At 34.4% G+C, this 24470-nt stretch overlaps 1 pseudogene; it reads right to left on the reverse strand.

Annotated features, from left to right (window-relative positions):
- Positions 1–6843: 6843 nt before the first annotated feature.
- Positions 6844–7948, reverse strand: LOC115228563 (annotated as a pseudogene).
- Positions 7949–24470: the final 16522 nt, after the last annotated feature.

A 24470-nucleotide genomic window follows, 5' to 3' on the forward strand; every position in this document is an offset into this window, starting at 1 on the left:
ACTAATCAGGTGATCCCAGCTTCTCTAAGGTGAATCCTCATTTTTGAATAAAAATTCTGAGAATGTCGAGTTTCTTTATCACGTGTCTTGCAGTCGTCGGTTATCAACGGAATTGAACAGTATTCAATTTCATTACAAAATTGTTGAAAACGCAAAAATAAAATTGTTGAAGGAACTTGAGACTTTCTCGAGCGTGTCTCCCTCTTGTCTCTCTGGTGGGCAGTGATGTTCTATGTCATCACAAAGCGACTTTCCATCAGTAAGACACGCGACGTTTGCTTCTTTTGCTTTAAGCATTAATGTCAAAGCTCTAAATATTATCCCTTCAAATCGTATATTAGCAAGCATTAACGTTTTTCTAAAATTTTTGTGTTAGAGCAAGAGCTATGAAGAAAAAGAAATACTATTAAACATTCAATTAATGGAAAATCTAACACAAAAATAAGTGACAATCTAAATATGCCTCAATCCTCCATAAACCGAATACTTTGTTGATTTAGAAAATCCGGAGATATTGAGAGTAATTATACAAGCTACGTGTGGCGTAAATCAAAAAATGAATATTGTTCAAAAAATACCATACAAACAGTTAAACATGGCGGTGGAGTATTATGTTATAGGGGTGTTTTTCTTTTGGGGAGTTGGGGGACTTCATATAATAGACGGAATATTGAGTGCTTTTATATAGTGTGATATTTTGGAAAAAAATATTTTTTGTCAATTGAGAAATGGCTAATACATTTAATTAATATCCTTGAATCGTTAAGTCAGTCCACAGATCTAAATCTGATTGAAAATCTTTGGAAAGAATTAAAAGTCAAAGTATGGGCAGATAATTTAAAAATATCACAGAATTAAAATTATTTTGTTTCAAAGAATGAAATAAAATTTCCGTAGAAACTTGTAAAAAGCTTTTAAACAATTACATTATTATTCACCCCCAAGCTTGCTTAGAATAGCAAACCCGGCACAAACAGTCATAGCAAACTAATCGAATAAAGAAGCCAAGAAAGAAGGAACTGTCCGTGCTGATCAACATTAGCCTCCAAATCTTCAATACAGCTTTCCGGATCCAAAGAGAGGTGGGAAGTATCTGGTTCGCTCAGTTCCCATTTGTCAGCCTTCTACCGTCGTTCACCGCACGTCATTTGTTTCCGGAAGGGTTTTACATACTGAAGATTTTTCATTGGTAAGTAATCAAGGGAGGTGGAGGTCCCCTTTTGACATCTGTGTCGTGCCAGATGGACTCGTCGCCTCACGGGTGGGAACAGTGACAAGATTTGATCACACCTGGAAACTTGCGTCCTTCGGAATAGTGATGGGCCCATCGGGTAGTGTCGTAACCAATTCTTCATGACAGTTTTTAGGGCAACAGCAGCCAGTGTTTTTCTACGCATTATGTCTTCCCGGTCACCAAGCACTGAGCCAAGCTTCTTGGATAGTCTCCATGTTTCCATAAGTTGAGTGTCTGAGCGTGATATCTCAACCACTTCCCTCTTGTCCGGGTTCATTTTTAAAACCATTCCCCGAGTTTTCCTGGTGCAATCTCCAGGAGTCTAGCCAGTGCTGATCTGTCGCTCGACACCAAGTCGACATCATCCGCGTAGATAATTTCGGTGATTGACTCCCCGTATAGGCTTCTCAGCTCTCGTTGGGCAGATTCAAGGTAAATCACGAAGAGCAGTGGTAAAAGGGAGTCACCCTGAGGAGTTCCCACATTTGTTAAGAAGGGTCTGGACAAAGTCCTCCCAGTAAGTTCCGTGTTTGTCAGTAGTACCTGGATCATTTTGGTTTTATCTTCTTCTAAGAAGCTTCCTCAGGGAGATTAATGAGAGAATCTTCCTCAGGGAGTTCAGCAGGGTAACCGGGCGGAGGTTTTCTACTGGGCCACTAGGTTTGTTAGATTTTTGAATAGGTATTAGAATCCAGGATCCGAGTGGGAGTAAGTCGTTTTCAGTAAACATATTATTCAGAATTTTCGCTATATTGCTTAAGAGAGACTCGGGTCCGTATTTTAAAAGCTCCGCACTGATGTCGTCCTGCCTCGCAGCTCTATTGTTTTTTATCCTGTTATCTGCCTTTTTAACTTCATCCGAAGTAATTTTATTCCTTAGAGGTCGTATGGGGACAGAGAAAAGTGATATCGGCTCCGTGTTCGTGTTGAATCGTTGTTTAAAGAAATCCGCTATAAGGCTTACCTGTTCCACCGAGTCAGATACTTTAGTTCTTTTGTTGGTTAGGAGTCGAAGTTTGGGGCTGCTTTTCTTCCTATTGAGTAGCCTCAATGCTTAAAACATTTGTGCATTGTCCTTGAGAGATTCCAGCTCCTTAAGTTGGGAGGTCAGAATATCCCGACCGTATTGGAGATTCAGTCGTCTTATTTGTTTCTGAATAATTGCTCGTCTGGCTTTCAGTGCATGTTTGGTATCCGAATCCGTAGTGTTCTCAATCGTCAACTTGAGCTCCTTTTGTTCAGCCGATAGGGCGAAAACATCCGGATGGCATAGTCTGGTAGTGTTCTTGTTCTTTAAGTGTTTTCCAACACATTTATCTGCGGCCTGATGGATGCCACTAGACATAACTTTCCAAGCGACAGTCGGCGTTAGTCCAGGCTTCATGTTTTTGAGTGATTCTTCAATCGATGATTTGTAGATGTTTCGGGTAGATGGTGAGAAGACCAGTTTTTCCGTCAGGTATCTGCCCGGTGTATGAGTCATTCGATGATTTCATTTTTTCAGCAAGTATGATTTCTGCAGACTGAATCTGCTGACGAGTGATCCACCATAAAAGCGAGAGTCCAATAGGAGACATACATCTTTTTGTCGGCAGATGATGTAGCCAATTTGGTTATAAATAGGCCGCAGTTTTTTTTTTTTTGTCCCATTTTTGTCACGTCGCCTTCCCGTCCAGGCGATTTATGTCGAGCAGGGGTTCAAAAGCCGTGTTGCATAAGAAGAAAAGTCCAAGCGTTTTGCAGAATTTGGCTAATATGGTTCCTGGCAGGTTTCTATATCCTCTTCCGTGTCGTCCAATAAAGGTTGTGCTACAGCAAATACCAGCTTTTGAGTTCCAATCGCCGGCGATGAATAGGAGTGTAGATGATTTTAAGGACAAATTGAAAATAAAATTTTATTAAAAATAAACAAGTGTCTCAAGACTAATTTGATCCACTTTATATATGAAAAAAGATCTGAGTGTATTGAACATTCAATTAGTGGAATATCTAACGAATAAATAAGTGACTATCTAAATATGCCTCAATCCTCTATAAACTGAATACTTTGTCGATTGAGAAAATCCGGAGATATTCAGTCCAAACCCTGTGATGGAGACTATTCTTTCAAATTGAATGATTTACACAAGCAATAAATTATTAGTTTGATCGACGATTTTATTGACAATATCAACGTTAAAAGACATGTTGTTTTCCGAATATACGATAAAAATCAAAGTACATTTGAAAGATGTCTTAAATGTCGAGCAGAAAGTAATAATTAATGAACAGCTACTTTGATACTTTAAAAATGTTGTTTTGTGACTTGACAACGTGCTTTGGACCGACTAACTTATGAGCTTTGACATTAATGTTTGATTTTTAACGTTAAAGGTCGGAAAACCCTGTATATTGCTATTAATTGCTCCATTTCAACTTTGAATCCGACGACACAAGTGCAATACCGTGTCTAACATAGATTCGAAGAATGGTTTTCTCAACGCAATATCGGTCTCTGCTATGGAATAATTATTAGATTTTTTTCTGATAGAATAATTATCTATCTGAATTAAGATGCAGAAGATAAGAAAACCAGTAACATCAAGACGAGCTGGACAAATAAGATTGGACAGGTTTATGAGTGTCTTCTGTACAGATTTTTCAAATAAATCTGAGGAGAAGCCGCTGTGAGAAATATCTTGATCTTCAGCAACCACCAAATATTCTTCAAAAACAAATAACAGCGAAATGACAATCTTTTAGAATGGGCAGTTATTACCTGTCAATCTTAGAAATCCCGTGACTGATACGGAAAAAGATGACAGTGGGCCTAAAAAGAGGTGGTTGACTAAGAAAGCCACATCTTGATCAGTTTAAAGTTCTATTCAGCGCAAGGAGTGAGCACAGCGTAATTTCGCGATTTGTATCTGCAATCTGGAGAGTATTCACAGAGCAAAGTTGTCTGATCGCAGATGGATAGTTTAAACCTCGATCTGGGTCAGTCTTTCAAGATAAAGTGATAGACGAATGCTCTTATTGATATAACTAACAATTTAACCCACAATAATAACAAAATTAAGAAATTCAGTTCCATCTTATTCTGCTGCCTAATTAAATACTAACAGTAATAAACTAAAGTAATTTTCATTAAAATTAAGAAATTATCTGCTAAAGATGTGCTAAAACTGTGTACATTATTGATAACAATGAATGATTGATATTTTCCACAGACAAAACAATTCGCTTCCATTAAAGCTAAAAACCACTTCTAATCTACATCTTCTATCAACTTAATAAAACAATATTGATTTTAGCCGATAAGGATTATCATAAAATATGTTTAGTTTAAGTACTTTCACAAGTTTTCAAGATTTTCTCCAAGTAAAATAAATTTCAATTATTGTTAATTATATCATAAAATTATTCAAGATTGTGCCTGTACATAATTTCCGTTTCATCAGTGATTGTACATAAATAAATATTTGAAGATAAGTGTCATTATCAAGATTACTACATATTCTATCAATTAATGTCGTGTGAGTTCGATATTATTTAGGTATGAACGTTAAAAAAGCATTTTTATGACATCTCAGTGTTGCTGTCTCATTCCTTTTCTAAGTATGACACATTTTTCCAATTTCAGGAAAAAAAGAAAAAAACAATGAGACCTACAAAAAAATTGTAATCGTCGGAGATGGATTTTGTGGCAAAACTTCGCTTCTGACCACGTACACCACCGGATTCTTTTTAACAGAATATGAACCGACCATATTCGACAATGACGTAATTGAAGTTCATGTTGAAGGAAAAACTGTTGATTGATGTTTACATTTTTAGGTTAAGGCCTCACTTTGGGATACAGCTGGACAAGAATCGTTTAAGAATCTTCGGCCATGTTGTTATGCTGATACAGACTGCTTTATTGTCGTCTATGCAGTCAATAATCCAGCAAGTTACAGGAATGTGGAGACCACGTGGATTTGTGAAATTATGTCGAGCTCTCCTAAGGCACGTGTAATATTAGTGGCCGCAAAAGTGGACTTACGAAAATCTAATTCTGGACACGTTTCATATGAAATGGGCAGAGCTATGCAAAGAAGGATTAAAGCGTTGGATTTTATTGAAACTTCAGCTCGTATGAATATTGGTGTCAGGGAAACAATCATGGCTGCTGCAAAAGCGGCTATCAATCATTGACATTGTTATATTAATAAAAAATCAATGGAAAGTTAAAAGCATTGCCAATTGGTCATTTAAACTACCTAAATAGCTATTTTAGAGAAACTCATTTATCATTTATAAATCGAAATTTTTCCTGATATTTCAGTCTTAAATTGAGTGAACGGATTATAGGTAAGGTCAGAAAATACATTTAGTTTACTCACAACTGCTAACGAATAATGATTAATAGACACGTTTTAAGCGTCATAAGGTAAATAAATGGATGGTTAAGATTTTGATAAAAGCGGGCATTGGCTACATGGTTTGAGTGGACTCTTGGAACGAGATTTCGTCAGAATTGGTTATGAAATAAGTCCTCAAATGCAAAATTTTAAATTCTAACAAAGGAAGTGACACTTTTTAGTAAGCGTGTAAGTACCAGAACATAGAGAAATGGAGCATTTTTATCAACTGTTTGAAAAAAGCGGCAACGAATAATTTTAATTTTTTTGAAATTTTTGTTCTTGTAGTCAGAAATCCAAATATCATTTAAAAATCTCAAAATTAGGTTTCTGTTAATTTCCATTTTTCATATCACATTACCTACTTTCATCCCGACAATCTCTCACGTAATGATAGGACCACTCTTATAAGCAAATCGTTTTATACATAAAAATACGGTAACTATTTTTAAGAGTAAAAAGAATAAAAAGTTGTAACAAAAATTATGATCTTTAACTCTTTGGACATTGAAAAATACATTTAAGATCAGCCAAACTCTTTGAAGACAGTTTTTTATCGCGAATTGACCTTGATTGACTACAATAAATAATTAACCAACAACAAACATAATCCGACGACTATTTTTAGATTTCCAGTATAATTTCTCAGATGATTCAAATACATAATTTTCTGGGTTATTTGGAATCTCAGATCCATTCAAATCTGCGAGTATTTTATCAAAATCATTATTGAAATTGTTTGGTTGTTCGGTGGGACAGGAGAGGCCTTTGATGAAATAAGAATTAATTTTCACCACAAAGACCGTCGTTTCTTTTAGCGACGATGTTAGTTGTGATCCCATTCTCAAATTTACCGAGTCCTTTGCCCTTTTTCCAACCCATTTTTTCTAGCATTTTTTGTCCAAATTTATTATCGTCTAAATTAATTAAATTTTAATATACCTTGGGACCATTTCATTCCTCGAGGATCTTTCGATCTTTTATCTTTTTTTCGTTTTTTTTCTGCCCACATAAAAACGTGAGTCGTTCTTAAAATAAAACTATTTTAAATAAAAATATTAAAAATAAAAATATTGAAAATAATGAAATTCTTTATTTTTCTATCGAATTATGCTGGCACATTTATAATGACATTTTTTTTATTTCTTTTGAACGATTTTAAATATAAAAATTAAACTTATTAATATATTTAAAAGTAATGAAAAACATTAAAAACGATTAAACAAATTAATCTTTTGCGTCGTTAATTCCCCCATCAGTAATTGCAAATGTCGCCTCATTCTCGGCAAATTCAGGACTTTTTTCCACTAAAATACACAAATAAAACCTATCAAAAATCTTGGCTATTCTATTCTCAGCTCTCCCCTTCCTCAACGATATTCTCGTAGTACTCGCGTGGGCTAAAACATGTCCTCCTATCGGCTTCTTAGGATCAGCTTGGAAACTGGCATTCTATGTGAGGACCAACCTCATTCCTGCTCCAGGATCTGATGTCATTTGATTAGTTATCATAACAGCCACGTTATATTCTATTTATGTGAGGATTAAAGAAACCTTCTGATATTTTTTGTAGTTTAGATAGAAATTGGCCTAATTTTTGTTGTCGGTCGGCCAATTCTCCTCTCCCAGAGTAATCAACTCGATACAATGCCATAACAGAATCCACAATCTATCCAATTAATCAATCAATCAAACTAATAGTCTGAAAACACCAGGCTCCTCATAAAATTTGGCTGCCACATGATCCATAATTTCCATTTGATGTTCGCCTACAGTCAATAATCTGAATAAACTGGTATAAACACGACTGTAAAGCACATTTTCCAAAGCTTCGTCCAAATTGACTTTAAATCGAAGTGCAATTGGACGCAATCTAGAAGGTCTACTACCAAATTTGGATTAATATCCCAACAATGTGTTTTCTGTATCAACATACATCACTTTATGGCCATTTAGTTGCCCAGTTGAATTGTCGATTTGTGAACTCACTTATATTGACTGGACAGGACTAACCACACAGAGTATGGGCTAACTGAGTCTTCCCACAACGGAATTCCCCAAAGAACTCAGTGATTGCCATACTTTCGATTCCTCCACCCAAAATTGAACTTTTTTCTAACAATATTCAACTTACTCTAATTCAGTGCTTCCTGTTTGTACTCTGAAACACTGTTCTCTCCTCATTGAATATTCAGAGGCACTTATAAACGTGTTTTCCTAATAAAGTGGGGATTAGTCAGTCTACGGTTATTTTACGAGCGCTTTCTTTGATTTTTTCAACTTTGGTGTCGGAAATTCCTTTAATTCCGAGGAGTTTCTTGGTTGTGGTCATTTGGATTCCCTTAAATTATTTATTGCTATATAAACTCTAATTGTGCATATTCCTGCTGATTTGAGTTTTTTGATGTCGGCGACGTTCTATGTTTATAACAAAAATAAACGATTCCGTAGTTTTCAAGCAAGTCAATGTCGTGGTAGCCAAAGAACTAAACATTATTTTTATGGATAACGATTTCATCCCCATTTATAGATGTTTCAAGTTGTGATTTGTTCGTTGAAGACATTTTATGACTAGAATTTGTATGATTAGTATTAATGAAAAACCCACAAGACAAAAAACGCTAAAGAAAATTTTTTCGCTCCATTTTGAACATTTATTTTAAATTTATGTTGACCATCAAAGATCAATTTCACAAATAAAAATATAAATTTGATCATTATAAATTAAATTTTTTTTGATTATTCTTAAAAAAATATACAAGTCTCAATAATTTTTTTATAAAAATAATAGTCTGACCTGTTATTTTATACAAAATATATAATATTTATTTTTATTTATTTATTTTTATTCCTTCAATTAAATTTATAATAAATTAACATCAAAGATAAAATTTTCAAAATGGTATTCGAATCTGTTGCGGTTGAATTCTGTAATTCATTTCTCGGTCAATACTTTGAAAATCTCGACAAATCTCAACTAAAAGTAAACATATGGCAAGGTGAACTTCCAATTCAACATAAATAGGAAATATTCATTTAACAAACTTAAAACTTAAAGCATCTGCCTTCGTATACTACTTTTTTGTTAATTTTTTGCTAGAATCAACTAGACCTGCCATTTGTCTTACTACATGGCAATATTGGTTAGAAATAATTCATTTATTCACAATAGAACGCCTTTTGCTTAAAATCCCCTGGAAAAACTTATATTCGGCACCGATTGAAGTCGTTTTGGACGATTTGTTGTTATGCACATCTCCTTTGGACAGTCCTACTTTTTAATTTATAAATCTTAGAATGGAATGAAGTCATTTTGGACCCACAAGAGGAAATTAGACTTAAAATTGCCAAGAAATTGAGTGATCTGGCCTCGTTAGAGTCACTGGAAAACACAGAAACTGAGGACACAAAAAACACGACATTTTTACAAATGTTGACTATAAGAATGCTCAAAAATTTGGAAATTGTCATAAATCGTGTACATATTCGCTTTGAAGACATGAATTGTGAAATGCCCTTCATTTCTGGACTGACTCTCAAGAGTGCAACCCTTAAGGTCCATAAATATATAATATTGGGTAGACTACTGACTCAGAGTGGCACGAGGCACCCTGTTCTGACAGCAATTTTATCTTCAATAAGGTTTGAATTGAACATTTATTTGATTAGTTGTTTAAAGTTGATTCGATTGGTTTTTATTTTAATCAAACAAATAAAGTTAAAGAAATAAACGAGAATTCATATAGTATTTTGAGTATTTAATTTAGTCATACGTCCGATCCATGCTGTCTGTATGATTAGAATAGACTCTCGGCCTGATCTGACCGAGTACCAGCAGCCAAAGGTATTTGCCGATATCCGTGTTGACGAAGTTGAAATCAATCTTATAAACACGCAGGTTTTGCTTATAAATATATTTTGCAGTATTTTGGATTCATGGGGTTTTGTGATTCCATAATTCTGTCCCAAAGAAGGACCAAGTTCAGAAAATTTAGAAATGACATGGATTTGCACACGAATTGGAGACATATGTACCATTAGTAATATTTTGATTCTTTTTAGGTGGCAATATGCTATAAAATGTGTAATGGACACCCAATCTCATAGAAAGATGAGAAATATAGCTCAGATGATGGCACATAGACGGCTGTTTAAGCAATATTCGGAAGCATATTTTCATAAATTAAACAAATCGAATAATCCCTCACATGACGAGGATATAAATGTTGATTTTTGTTCAAAATTGGCAGAAAGGGGAACGGGATTTGGACGTCTTTAATATTTTTCTTGCACGAAAGTTGGCTTCTCTCAAAGTGACTGTAAAGTTGTCGGATAAAGCAAATAACTCTAAAAAAACCACTTGGGGTAAAATTACTAGTTGGTTTGATACCAAACTTGAATCTGCCGAGTCGAGAGAATTTACCGCCGAAGAGAAGACAAAGTTATGTAAGGCTATTGGATATGTCGGAGAAATGTCAAAATATCCAGATTCTGTATTATTTTAGTTAATTTTGTAAGTATGTGATTTTTAAATGTGAATTTCTGCTAAAAAATGTGACTTTATCTCTGTTTGACAATCAACTGATGTTTTGCTACTAAAATAATGTTTAGCAGATCGCTGGCAGTGTTTAGAAGCAAAAAACTAATGTCGACTTACGAGGCTATTTCAGACGGATTCAGAATTGACATTTCGTTGGAGGATTTGTTTGTTTGTGGCAAAACAAATGCGGGACGTGAGAGAATTTTGTTGTGCAAAGAATCTACAAACACAAAACAAAATTTGCCTGTACTGGACCTCCAATTTGTAAAAAACCCAATCAACCAACCATTTGACAGCATTTGTAATGTGTTCTCAAGTCCAATGTCCATGGCATATGATTACGTAAGTCTAAATTTATGATTTTAGGAATCCATCAACAAAATTTATAACTTTTTTATACCTCCAAAGTCCGTAGCTTTCCAAAAGTTGTTGAATTTGGATATTTTAGATTCAAAACTATGGCGTACGAGAAACTAGAAGAACTGAAGGACATTTCAGCGACCACACTCACAAAGCTTGCCGATAGTAAAGACCGAATGGACCTCAACGTTGAACTGAATCCTCTCCATATTATAATCCCGGATAACGGAAATTTGGGAGAGTACATATTGTTTATGACGTAAGGGGATCTCGTGCACTTATTGTGGATCTCGGGTATTTGAGGATTACTTCTGACCACGAGATTTATTGTGGTCCAATCAACAAGTATATTTTGTTGCTTGAAGGGATACAAATATTATATGCTCACAAAGGTTAGGTTTGTTCGTTCTACAATAGAAAGTGATTGGCAGACTGCCCGCGTTTTAAAAAATTCTGAATTTCATATTCTGAGACCTATCAATGTCTCTCTATGTCTAAGTCATTGTACGATTCCCTGTCTTGATACTCCACGGTTTTAATGTCACGTAATTCTGATAGATTGTCAATTGCTGCGAATTTGCCTGATCTTCACGTAAATGTGAGCGATCAACAAATTAAACAGTTGGTCAATAATTTTGTGAAATTTCCACTTCCACACACATTCACAGATTCTACAAATGTTTTTAAAAATCACTAATCTTAGATTTTTGAATATTCACAGGAAATTGGGGGAAGTGTCCACGCCGATAAAATGGTTTATGACGATATTGTTTCGTGCATGTCTCTCAAGTATTGCCATGTGTGCTTACTTAGTAGAAAAACCTCGTGGAAGAAAACGATTATCTGTTTCACTACGTTTTGAAATAAATTCAGTATTTTAAACTTTTTAATAACTTTAAAGCTTAAATTGCGACTGTCTAAGGATGTCCCTTTTTTGACTTTTGAGGTTAACAATTTAATTCTCGCGTTATCAACTCGTACAATAGATTCTGAAATAAATTTTCAATTAAAGTCTATTGGACTCGTTCATTTTTCGGGTTTTAACTTTTAATTTTAGTTTAGGAAATAAACAAACTCAAATTATATCATCGCCCAGCAATAAGAAAGAATCTGTTCGGTCGCTTAGAATTTCTTATCAATCCACGGTTATTGCACATTTATTTATTTTTAGAATTGTGGGGTTCTAGAAGGTCAGAATTGTAGAAGACGTGCGACGTTTGATATTTCGACTTTAGACTGTTTTATTGTCGATTCTTCAATTGCTGAAATTGTGAACAATCTATCAAGTATTTCTTGCGAATTTCCCAAAGAAGAAACACGTTTTTATTTTTGATAATATTTTTGTTAGCTCAAGATGACAAAAACGTAGAAAAGTTGTCAAAAGCACCTTATGGTGTGGATCTGGTTATTGTGGCGGACATCCAGGAGATAATGATGACATTGAAGACTGTGAACTCTGAAGGAATAGATTTTAATGTCCGCGGAATGCACTCCACCGTAGAATTTACAAAAGGTAGAACAGAAATGACATTTTCTCTGTCGAATATTTTATTGTCACAAAAGAGTCAATCTCCTGGACTTTATCGCCACATTATTGCCAATGTGGAGAATGAGCTAGTTTTTCATGCAAATTTTGTTTTTTGGACTCGCCGAACACACGACGAAACGTTTCCTGACATTGAAGTGACATCCAACATTTCAAAACTCTATATTGTGTACTATCCTCCCGTATTTATGGAAATTATCCAATTTTTCAACAACTACGAATACATCAGGTCTTCATTTGATTCAAAGTTGACGTCACTTGCCAAACGCACTACAGAAATGGTCACTTGTGAACAGTCTAAACTCATTTACTTAAATGTTTTGTTTTATGATGAATTTTAGATTGAACTCGACGCTCCGGAGATCATTATCCCCCATCCTGTCAAGCTTGGTCAATCTCTCATTCTCGATTTTGGGAGATTAAGAATTATTAATAGTTTTGAAAAAAGTCCTTTGGCTGAAAATATTAAAATTTTTCTTACTGACTTATCCATTTCCAGGTTATCAATTATTTCTACGAATCGTAGGAGTATTAAAAGTGAAACTGACCAGAACTATATGCTTGTTCTTCCCATAACTACAAATTTGTCAATTAAAAGGCTTCTCAATAATTTGCGTGTTTCGAATTGTCCTCAAATTGAGGTAAATGCGGATCTTCAGTCGATTAAAGTTTTCAATTTGAATATTATTTTTAAGATTGAACTAAATTTTGATGATTATACCTTTTTTACTGAAATATTGGATGGTGTTTCAACTTTTTCGGAATTAGGAGATTCACTGGAAAGTACACAAATCGGTAGATATTTTTTTAATGTCTAAACAGATCAAAATATTGAGTTTAATCCAGTGAGGGCATATATTAGTTTATTCGCCATCTTAGAAGTTTCTAATATTGAGATTGCGTTGTTTTTTGACGAAAAAATCGTTACAAATATCGTTTTTATATCAATAGGGCAGACATACTCCGCACGAAGTTCAGTTCAGTTATACCTGCTTTAAATTATCACAAAATGTCGTAAAATATACAAAATATGACAATTGTGAAGCAGAGTGTTCAATCTTCTTTGATGATTGACTATTCTGGACACCAGAATAAGCAGACATGATAAAATAAACAGGTTTTTTTACTTAAATTCAATATTTTTTTTGTTGACTTAATTCGTTTAGATTTTTTAGTCGAAAAATCAATCCAAACTCGATTGATAAGCTCGTGAAAATTCACTGCTTGATTAATCCAAACCAAATTTCTTGTTCAGTATTTAATTTCCTATTTTATAGTAAATGTTGAAATTTGTGATATCGTTCTTATTTTAAATTTGGAATTCATTTTGCGTCTTTTGAGTATTTTTGAACAAGATGACTCGGGAAAGAAGGCTACCACACAAAGCAGTGACAAAAAATGTATATTGGAGATTTATTTCAATATTAGATGTCAGAAAGTCACAGAAATGTGTTATTCTCAAGACTGCTGCTCGCGCTGATTTTGTTTTAGTCGAGAATGCATCTGTTCTCGATTCTCGTGCTTTTGTCTTACAGGTTAATATTGATTTCAAATTTTTAGTGTATTTTTAAAATGGTTTATACTGCTAATTCAAACCAGACAACTCTAAAAATAGAGTTTGGTGATTTGATAATATATGCTTCCAAATTTGATCGAGATTTAAAACTTAAATGCGGATCATATGTTTATTTTATCATTAAATGTGTTAGATTCTGGAACGTACTTTGATTACGTGTTTTTATTCTGTTGGTTTATTGGATGAGATACTATTGGTGACAATACCTGAGGTTTATGTTCACTGGTCCCCTGCGATAATTGCAAGTCTGTCTATAGCTTTGAGTTCTTTGTTTTCCCCTGAGGTGTAATTTCTGAGTGAGCTAAATTTAGGTAATAACGGAAAAACGTGAAAAAGATTTGAATCTTTTATTACGCGAAAGGAATATTATTGAATCTGATTTTCCTTTTCTAAAGAAAAATTTTAATGTTGGGAGCAGTGAGGATTCGATTTGTCCGATACTTTCACCTAAGACTAAAAAAGTGTTTTTCAACTAATTTTAGTTTAAGTTTGAATTTGCGATTTTGTCGATGTCAATATTTTTCTATTCTGGGTTTTGTCCAACTGCAATGCCTTTGGTTTTAATTGAAAGTTCTCTCCACGCGAAGGGGGAAAATTTGTCAAATAAAGTTTGTGAAAACCTTATTTTGTATTTTAGGTGTCTTTAAAAATGGATTTAAAGTTAAGTATTGGATATTACAATAAACAATTTCTATGCTGGGAACCGATTTTAGAACCTCTGGAAGCAGGGGAGTGTTTTAAACCATGGACTGCTTCAGTTGAAGTTTGTATTTATACTTTGATTAATTAGGCGGAAATTAGTTTATGTGAACCAAAAAAAATTTTAGTGGATCTTTCGTCGAATGACTGTCTTGAATTTACAGTTACCACACATTTAATCGATCTTCTAAGAAGTCTGACTAATGTTTATTTTATGTTGTATATTTTAGGAATTTGACGATTCATCAGAATTGATTAACATTAGTTTCGGAACTCACGAAAATAAACCAGAATTTATTTTTTCAAACTATTGTGGAATTCCTGTTAAAATTATATTTGACGAAACTCTGATGACGTCGACGGGAGAAAAATCGACTGTTATAATGCCGGGAACTGATGATTTGAGAGTTTTTAACAGAAATAACGATTTTCTTTCCAAAGAAAAATATCTTGAATTTTCAAAGAAATCTGAATATAAATCAAAAATGTTCACACTCAAAGTCAAAAATTATAAATAATGTGATAGTTGAAAGAACATGGAGATTGTTTTGTGATCAAGGTGAGAGGTGCACACAAGACTGTACTTAACCTAAAAAATTTTGAAACGGGACAAATAATCCAGCTTATGATCGACGTAGTAACACTCCAGTTTGGATTGGGGATAATTTTACGGTCTACTGTGGAGGTGATATTAATCATTTTGAATCGTAGATTTGCAATAATCACTCACTCGATTTTTGTGTCTATCTGGAAGGATCAGAGAAAATGATTGTTTATGCGGGAAAGTCTATATATCTCTCTATTCCTTTTCTTAATATGTGTGATGGAAAGGTTTTATGTTCTCCTATTCTGGATAAAGAGTATTTTTTTTATTTGATGTTTTAGAATAGTTGTTCCATCTAAATCCGTTAAAATTAATAAATCAGGTGATTTTAAGGGTCGTCAGAATGTGGACTGTTCTGACGTGAATGGGAACATTATTTTTACATATTCGGTTTTTAGGGAAATTTCATGTTTCAGTCATTTTTGGATGAAAATTTCATCTTAAATGACGAAACTGGAGTTTTAGACGTATCTACAACAATTGGACTGTTTCCTGTTCTTAGAATCCGTAATCTTCTGCCATATCGAATTGCATATTTGTCTTGTTATGATTCATACACTTTTGTGGATTCCGATTCTCAGTCTGATATTTATTTGGTCGGTAATTTTATTTTTTTGAAGGTATTTTTAATTCTTTTTGCCAGCTCTTTGATTATTTGACTGAAGTTTGGGAATGTTGTGTCTCCGTCGCGAATTTTATTGAATCAAACATTCAATATTTGGAATTCAGATCTCAGAGTGGAAAGATTGTGAGAAATAAATTCAGCTAATTTGCTAATTTAGTCACTCAGACTGTCCTGTACGGTTAGAGAAGGATTGGTGATGTGGGATGTCTATTCTCCCTATTGGATGCTCAATAAAACTGGATTAAATATAACTTATAAAATAGTTACTTTTTATTTTGTACGATTAAGAACAAATCGACATATGGACATCCTGATATCAGCAGCAATTATCTCCTATTTGATACTCGTGCATTCGATTCGTCCAGCGCGGTTTTTTGGTATTAAAATTAATTTTGAACAGCTTTCGATTAAAGTTGGAAATTCTTGTTGGTCGGACAAGTTTTCTCTCGACACTGCTGGCAGTTCAGGGTCTCTTTCTTTTAAAGAAGGTACTCGGAAATTTCAAGTTTTTTTAAAAAAAAATAATTTTAGATTGGAATCAGAATTAAAATGTCAAGTTATCCATTAACAAAAATAATACTATTGACTCCTTCCATGTCTATCCACAACCTCTCTTCCATAGATCTCCTAATAAAAAGGGACATTTGGGAATGCTTGTCTATTGGTTTTATTTTTGAATAATGTGATTGCAGATAGTTGCATTCCTTTGTGGCAAAGTAATGACGAAACTCTAAAAAAGAAGGACGAACACTTTTTTATTCTCGCAGATAAAAGAGATTTAAATACATGCTCGAATCTCGTTTCGATATCTTCTTTGCAAAACCAGTCTGTCCCTTTAATTAACCAATCAGTATTATAAGGCGGATTATGTTTAGACTGGGGAGATTGTACTCATTGTGTATATCACTTTTAACATAAGTGAAGGAAACATTTTGTTGTCAGTGGTCGATTTTCTAGAGCATCACGCGGCTGTGAGGCTGATAAACCACTGCAAGGAAACAACATTTTTATATCGTCAAAAGAATGTCACATATTCGCGTCTTTCAAGCAATTCTACGATAGTTTGCGTTGGAATGGATAGCAGTGTTGAAAGTTGTATTGAATGGACTGTCGGGAGTCAGAAATCACATAAAACTGATTTAAAAACTGTTAATTTGTTCATAATACAAAATAGGATTCGATTTCGTGCTGCACTAACGAAAAGTATGATGATGTTTATTTGGTTTCATTCCTTTTCGGTTTGCTTCGAGTATTTTTGTTGACGGAAGATCGAATTTTAGCCCATAATTTATATCAAGTTGATATTTTTGTATTTTAGTTTTTGGATGAGTGAGCACGAGGATCCGTGGATTGTGGTCAAAGTTAATTTGGATTCAATTGGGCTATCATTAATAAATAAAAAAACAAATTCAGAGTTATTATATTGCTCAATTACTTGGTTTGCTATGTAATGTGAATATGTTCAGTCCTTTGCGAAAGTGGGGATCTGAGAACAAGAATTGTAAATTTAGCGCGTTCTCAAAAGACCAATGTGACTTCTTGGATAGAGCACATGCTTTATATAAATCTTTCACGCAAGAGAAATCTTCAGATGACTATATTGTGACATTTAATGGGATATCAGTAAAATTTGTTTGTTTATTTCAGTATAACTTTTCAAAAATGATATACATTGTCAACGGGAATCATAAAAAGATGTATCAAAGGGATCAATCTGCTTTTTGGCTCATGTGGAGCTCGTCTTTAAATTCGAGACGTCTTCATTTCAAGCTATATCGCCTCCAAGTAGATTCACAATCCAAAAATATGATTTTTCCTGTCGTGATTATGCCTATTTCTGCAAATTCTGATCAGAACGTGAGACCATTCATCGAAGGAAGTTTATTTGTGCAAAAACGCCTTCATGCCACAGCCTTGCAAATAAAGTATCAAATTCTTTGATGAATGGACAGATATTGCCATTTATTAATCCAAGAGTTGTCAGTGAACTTGGATTCTTATTTTCTATTGGATTGCGTCAATTTCTTTCAATCTTCTTTTGCTAGAATGGTTGGAGGTTCAGAGTTGTCTAAAGATATTCATTTGGCCATGCAACCATTGCAATACATTTTTGAGTGCGGTTTATTTAGAGAGTCGAAGCAGAATTTTTATGATTTTTTGCACATTTCTCCGCTTAAAATCACATTTAGCTTATCTTTGGAGGAATTCTTTGGAGGATTTGATCGTTTTGATTTCTTAGCTTTATTGAAACTGAGTTTAATGGGGCTTGAGTCTACCATTGTCAATATGAAAAAGGTGGAACTCAGATTAGGCTATTTTGAACGAAAATCTCATACATATGGATTTGATCAACTCTATTCTGAAATTTACAGACATTACTTGAACCAGGTATGACACGAAGATACAAATTTCAAGATTTTAAAACAATTTTATGCACTTGTTCTGGGTTTGGATGTCTTGGGGAATCCTTTGGCTCTGATTCGGGGGCTAAAGTCAGGGGTTGTTGACTTGTTTTACGAGCCAATAAACGGCGCCATTCAAGGACCAGGAGAGTTTGCTGATGGTTTAATGACTGGTACTCGCAGTTTCATTGGAAATACGATTGGTCTGGCTAAAATGAATATTTTTAGGAGGAGCTGCTGGGGCTGTCTCTCGAGTGACGGATAGTGTGGCTAAAGGCTTGGCTACTATTTCGATGGACAGGGAGCACCAGAAGTATAGGTCTGTCAGAAAACAAGAACAACTCGGTGTCGGGAAAGAGTTTGTAAAATCGAGTCAAGGATTAGTTAAGGTTTAAAATAATTTTCATTTTCAGGGAATTGCTGACGGAATTACGGGGATTGTGAATAAACCGATTAAAGGAGCTCAATCGGAAGGGATTGGGGGATTCATGAAAGGCTGCCAATGAATGATATAACTAATTAGGAATTGGAAAGGGTCTAGTTGGAGCTGTAGCCAAACCTGTCGGTGGTATTGCTGATTTCGCCAGTTCTTCAATGGATATTATTCAAAAAATTACAAAACCTAGCGAGGACCCTTGTTTTCATGCAAGGCCTGGTCGCTTAATGACTCCAGATGGAATAACTCGACCTTATTCGTTCATAAAAGCAGAAATTGAATCAATTTTGAAAGTAATTTTGTGTGTTTATATTCAAAGTTAGCAAAAGACACGGAATTTGTCGGATCAGATAAATATATTTCTCACTATATGTGTGCTGATGGAATGACTCTTTTTATGGTCACTGATCGGTTATTTGTTTTATTAAAACATAATTTTAGTCGTGTCCTGATTGTTAAGAGGTGCAATAGACAGTGGGTTCATGAATCAGAGATTTGTTATTCTGATTACAAAGGTTTGCCTACAGTGAGTGGAAACGAAATTAAATTTACTTATAAAGTATATAAACGTTATCAGTTATGTAATAGGGCTCCATTGGGAAATTGAAAACATGGCCTCAGACTAAAGTTCTGGTAATAGCTGATAAAGGGCGATTGCAAGTAATTTTATATTTTGTACGTTTTAGCAAATTTATAATGATATTCTACTTGCTCAGAAAATGTTTCAGCAAAATTAAAGACAGTGATCGTTATCTGTACTAATAAAGTTTGTTTTTAACGAAAAATTGCGATGTTTTATTACAACGAGAATATAAAACTAGCGAATAACCAGCAAATGTGTATTAATCAAATAGAATTAAGAGCTGACAACTGAATAAGCAAAAATCGTTAAATCAGGCCGAATTCAGAAACCAGTTAAAAAAGAAAACTCCTGCCAAGACTCCAGTGACGGCAAGTAAGTACAATTCGTCGTATCTTTTTTGACTGGCCTTACAGTAAAGTCTACTGAAGGGAAACAGTCCTCCGAAATTCTCCTCAGAAGTCTAACTAGGCGAGGCATTTTCAACAAATTGGAAGATATTGCATTCTCAGGAAATAGTGGATGCATGAAAGGTCCCAAATATCCCATAACCAAACAATCAAGCTTTCCAAAACTAAAATAGATTTACAAAAATACGTGTTTCCACTCAAAAACACAAATTCATTCTCATTATTGAGACATTTTTCGTCTAATCGTCTTTCTAACAGTTTAAGCATTCCGATGGCCTTTTCTATGACCTAAAATGAGGAAATTGAATAGCAAACATTATTTTTATAATCTTTTAAAGAAGAAAATTCATCCACACATCTACTGACTTGACTGGAGTGTCTGTATTTCGCAATTTGACGACGAACCACCCCTGAATAGCCGGTGAAAGTTCGTGCAGTAACCGAATTAAAGATTTCGATGTCTGTCCAATACAAACACTCCTAAATTAAGTCAATTTTTCGTTAGTTTTAACGATCGCAGGCAAAATTGTGCGATTTAAAGCTCTGATTAATATTTCGGTGAGATCGTCGATGTTTGAATCTGTGAGAATTGAATAGATTTCGTTGAAATTGTTAATAATATTTAAATCTTGCGTTATTAATGAGGGAGACTCGCAATTTCTGTATTTGAGTGGAATTTTTAATTTGTTATGATTAATGAGGGTCTAAATTTTATTAGAAATTAATTACAATTATCGATAAACATTCAGGGTCGAGGGAATCAAAGCCCCACAAGCCAGGACTAACCAACAACTCCATTATATTTAAAAATTAAGAAACTAAAATATTAAACTAACGTGTAATATAATCGATTATATTTTAGTGGATCTTTAACCTTTTTAATAAACATAGTTACTAACCGACCACTGATTTTAAGAATATAAAACGATCAAAAATTAAAAATTAAGTAAAACAAAAAAACCGTCAATCTCTTCCGATCAGTGAGTTGGTCATCTGCCTTGTCGCTATTGAGCGGTCACAAAGCCTGCTAGAGCTGATCAACCTGATGGCAGTGGTGGCGGAGGCGTCCTCACTCTTGTCAAAAACTCAATTTCGTTCACGTACTCAAATGCTACTCGTCCCTTACTAAATCAAGACATGAAAAATCATAGCGGATACTAACGGCTCTCCGTATACACTGATTAAAATATACATTCCTCATTTCTCCTACTTAAAAATTGGGTATTGTCTCAACCTATCGGACTGTTAGCAATAAAAAACCTCATTTATTGTGGTGATCTCAATTCAAAGATGTAACTATGCCTCTCTAACCTACTTAAGAATCACAAGGGTGACTAAGTAATTTCTGATCTAACGCAAGTAAAATCGAAGGGAGATTTCAAAAACCCAGCATCATATCGACCAATTCTACTTATATCATTTGTTTCAAAAATCACTGAAATAGTTATATTGAAAATGATCTATCTTCTTTTTTCCATTTGAAAAATTACAGAATGGTTTTCGTCCACACTATTTCACCAACACATTTAATAACCTTAATTCAATTTACCGAAGATTGATTTAACAATTTTAAACCCCCTCAAAGAACTATACTTGTGTCGGTCAATTTCACTAAGACCTTTGATCGCACTTTAAAACATATTCTGAGTAATAAAATTGCTATGACTGCTATTTCAACAACTCTGAAACGTTGGCTAATAACCTTTTTATTATGTCGCTAAAGTCAAACAGGGGTCAGAGAATACACGCTAAGAGGACCGTATTTCTGATCGACGAAAAGCAGCTAATGTCTAGCTCTAAAGAGACAAGGAAAGTAAACGAGTCTTGACTTTCAGATCGCTTAACTAACTCGAGGACAGGCAAGATAGCTGGAAAGAAATGTCCTGAATTTATCGTGGTTAATAAGTGTTAGTAGATTAAACGAATGTCCAGGAAAGTTAGATTATATGTCGTAGTAATAATCACAAAAGTGAAGCCATTGAAGAGTGGAGGCGGGAATGTCGCGACTACCAAATATAAACAAATTAAGTACGAGTTCATTCTGCACTTAATTTGACTGATTTCATCTTGGTCAATCGGTGAAAATGGGTGCCACATTCTCATCGCAAATTCTGAACAAGTCGGCCTAGACATGGCTGAAATATATATACCAAAGAGTGGGGAGAATGTTATATTCGTCTACCTCATTGACATACATCTCCAATCCGATCAGGTTATTTGAGATATATTCATGTTTTTTGAACTTTTTTAGCCGATCATGTCGGACTGTAATTAAATAATTATTTTTCGGGTAATCATATGTCAAAGGGTCACAATTGTTGTAGCCCTTTTGTGCACCGAAAATGATTGTACGGTTTATTTCTTTTTTTCTAAAAGTGAGTTTTTAAAACAAACATTTCTTCTATAAAAGAAGTAAATTCTAAGACCTGGTGTTTTTGCGCTTTCACGTAAAGATATTTGTCTGGAAATAGCTGTTCTATCTCTTCTATTAGTTGCAATAAGAAAAAGGTGGATATGTTTGAATAAAAGTCTATTTTTCCGTCTGATAATACTATCTCGGGGTATCCTTTGCTCAACGGAAATAGATCCACTGTTATATTAGTAAGACTTTTACAAAACAAATTAAACTGAGGAATAACCCTAATCCCCCTCAAGGCCGCATATTGAACAATCTCCCTGATATCGTCTGCCGTATAAATCAATTCCTCACTATAGGCTCCCTTATACCTTAATACACCAAATATATACTTGGCTCATGTTTGGGTGCACTTTACTCTCATAGGGAACTGATGTGTTTCCAGAAAGAGTCCAATGAAATACATTTAGTTTATTGTAGGCCATCGCGTCCTATTTACTCATTAACAATTTATCGACCAAGCTCAGCTTGATTACTTCCATGGGAAGATATCGCTCAGAAGTGTCCAAATGAAGTCCACGATAAGAAAAATAAGGTTCGCCTGTTATTTCTGCAGTAGGGACAATAAACTAAGCATGAATTGCCGGAGTACTCACTTCTCCAATATCGGAACGACAAATCAGTTGGCTAAATGTTTCCAATCCTCTCAAAATCCCCCAAACAGTATCGGAAGACACGTGTATATTCCCAGATTCGATGCTGATACGATCTACCATTGAATGATTATATTCCAAACATGACTCGTTCATGTTTTCGTAGGGAATGGACTCACATTCCCCGAACATGTCAATTTTCACAGTCGAGATTAGTCCATATGATGACCCAGGGAGCTCAACTGGTCCACATTTGAGTCTGGTGTTCAAGACAATATCTTCATAGCGAGAACTAGCAGATTGTAGAATTAGACAGCCCTGGTTATAGTTCAGTTGGAAATTAAAATTATCATAGTCCAGTTGAAAAGTTTTCAGATAGTCAATTACACTCGTTGTCAGAATTAGACAAGTGAAAATAAGGATCATTTAGTTATTTGACGAGGAAATGTACTTATAAATTTAAATCATATTCCTGGAAATCGTCATTTTTTGCATATTCAATAATTAAATAGGTCAGTGACAAGAAAAGAAAACCGTAAAATCAGACTTATGGAAGAGAAATACCTAAAATTCGTCACTTCAGATATAAAATGCTTTTTAGTTGTACAAGAAAAAACATACACAAAAAAGATCTGATTCTCCAAAAGAACTTTTTGCTGCAAACCAATTTTTAGCATTATCTCCAATCCGGAAAGAAATCATTCATTGAAGATGCTTCCAGTCTTTATTGGATAAGGCGTTCCCTCACTGTGAAATAAGGATCTCTTAATTCGTAAAAAATAACATCGTTCTTATAAGAAAATGCAGTTGTCCGACCAGTCCTCATGTAAAAGGCAGCCATTTGGGAAACGTCTAAGAAAAACATGAAACAACTTGATTCTTTTCAGACAAACTAAAAAAAACTCTAATTATTTGTAACGAAAGAAAATTTCGAACAAAAAAGGCGCCTCTTTGGTCGTATTTTAAGGAATGAATTTTTCTGCCATAATTGCATATTCAATAATTAAATAGGTCAGTGACAAGAAAAGAGAAGCAAAATTAGAAATTAGAAGACGAGCAAGGCAACGAAACAGATGGAAAAGACTAACTACAAAAATAGTCAAGAACAAATCATAAACACTTTTATTGGTAGCACCAACATACATTAACTAGCTTATAAAAAATATTCTTCGAGGCCACTTTGGGAGATTATAGGACTGGATGTCTACAAATTATGGCACAAACTGCACACTAATCGCCCTTTCATCCCCATTTTAGGGTTGTTGGGTGAATTTATTAGACCTATTGTGTGGATAAACAAATGACCTTTAATGACACCTGTGCTAATATGTGACTTCCGGGCTACTAACTAACTAACTTTTTAATTTTCAATTAATTTTAGTCAACAATCTTGTGAAAAATAACTTTTAATCACTTTTCCGTCCAAATCAACGGCAAAATTACAATCAACTGGATCACTGTCCAGCATCTCATCAATTGCCTCATCAATCTTATCCTCAGAAATAAATCCATTCAACTTTAAATCGTCAATTAAAAAATACCGCCTCATCCGGGAGTGACTTGAAGGCCAGTAACTCTGAGTGTCCCAACTGGTCATTTATCATTTTTTGTGCTCTATTTTGATCAAACAGCATTGCCTCGACAACATTATTTTTACTAAAATATAAAGATTGACTTAAACCTGCGCAAATTGACTATTTCCATATTCCATTTGTCATTAAGTTCGTTTATTTTTTCCCAATTGAAAGAATCGTTTGATTTTTGATGAGATATTGTGCCGGCCTGGGCAACTGAATCTCTCAGTTTTTGTCTTTGATTGTTGTAAAATGATACCTTATGGACTCCATTTCCCGCTTATATATATCAAATTTATTCGAAATCCAATTACGTTCTACTGGGTCGGAATTAGTTTTCTGTCTGACTTTGTAATATTGCTTGGCACTTTTTGGAAGAAAACGGGGCTTTTGGAGCCCTCTTTGGATCATTTTCATAATAGAGGGTTTCATTGATATTCAATATTGACGGATCACTAATAGCGTGACAAAAATAATTTTATTTTTACATATA

Source organism: Octopus sinensis, unplaced genomic scaffold (genome assembly GCF_006345805.1).
Source record: "Octopus sinensis unplaced genomic scaffold, ASM634580v1 Contig10816, whole genome shotgun sequence".
NCBI lineage: Eukaryota > Metazoa > Mollusca > Cephalopoda > Octopoda > Octopodidae > Octopus > Octopus sinensis.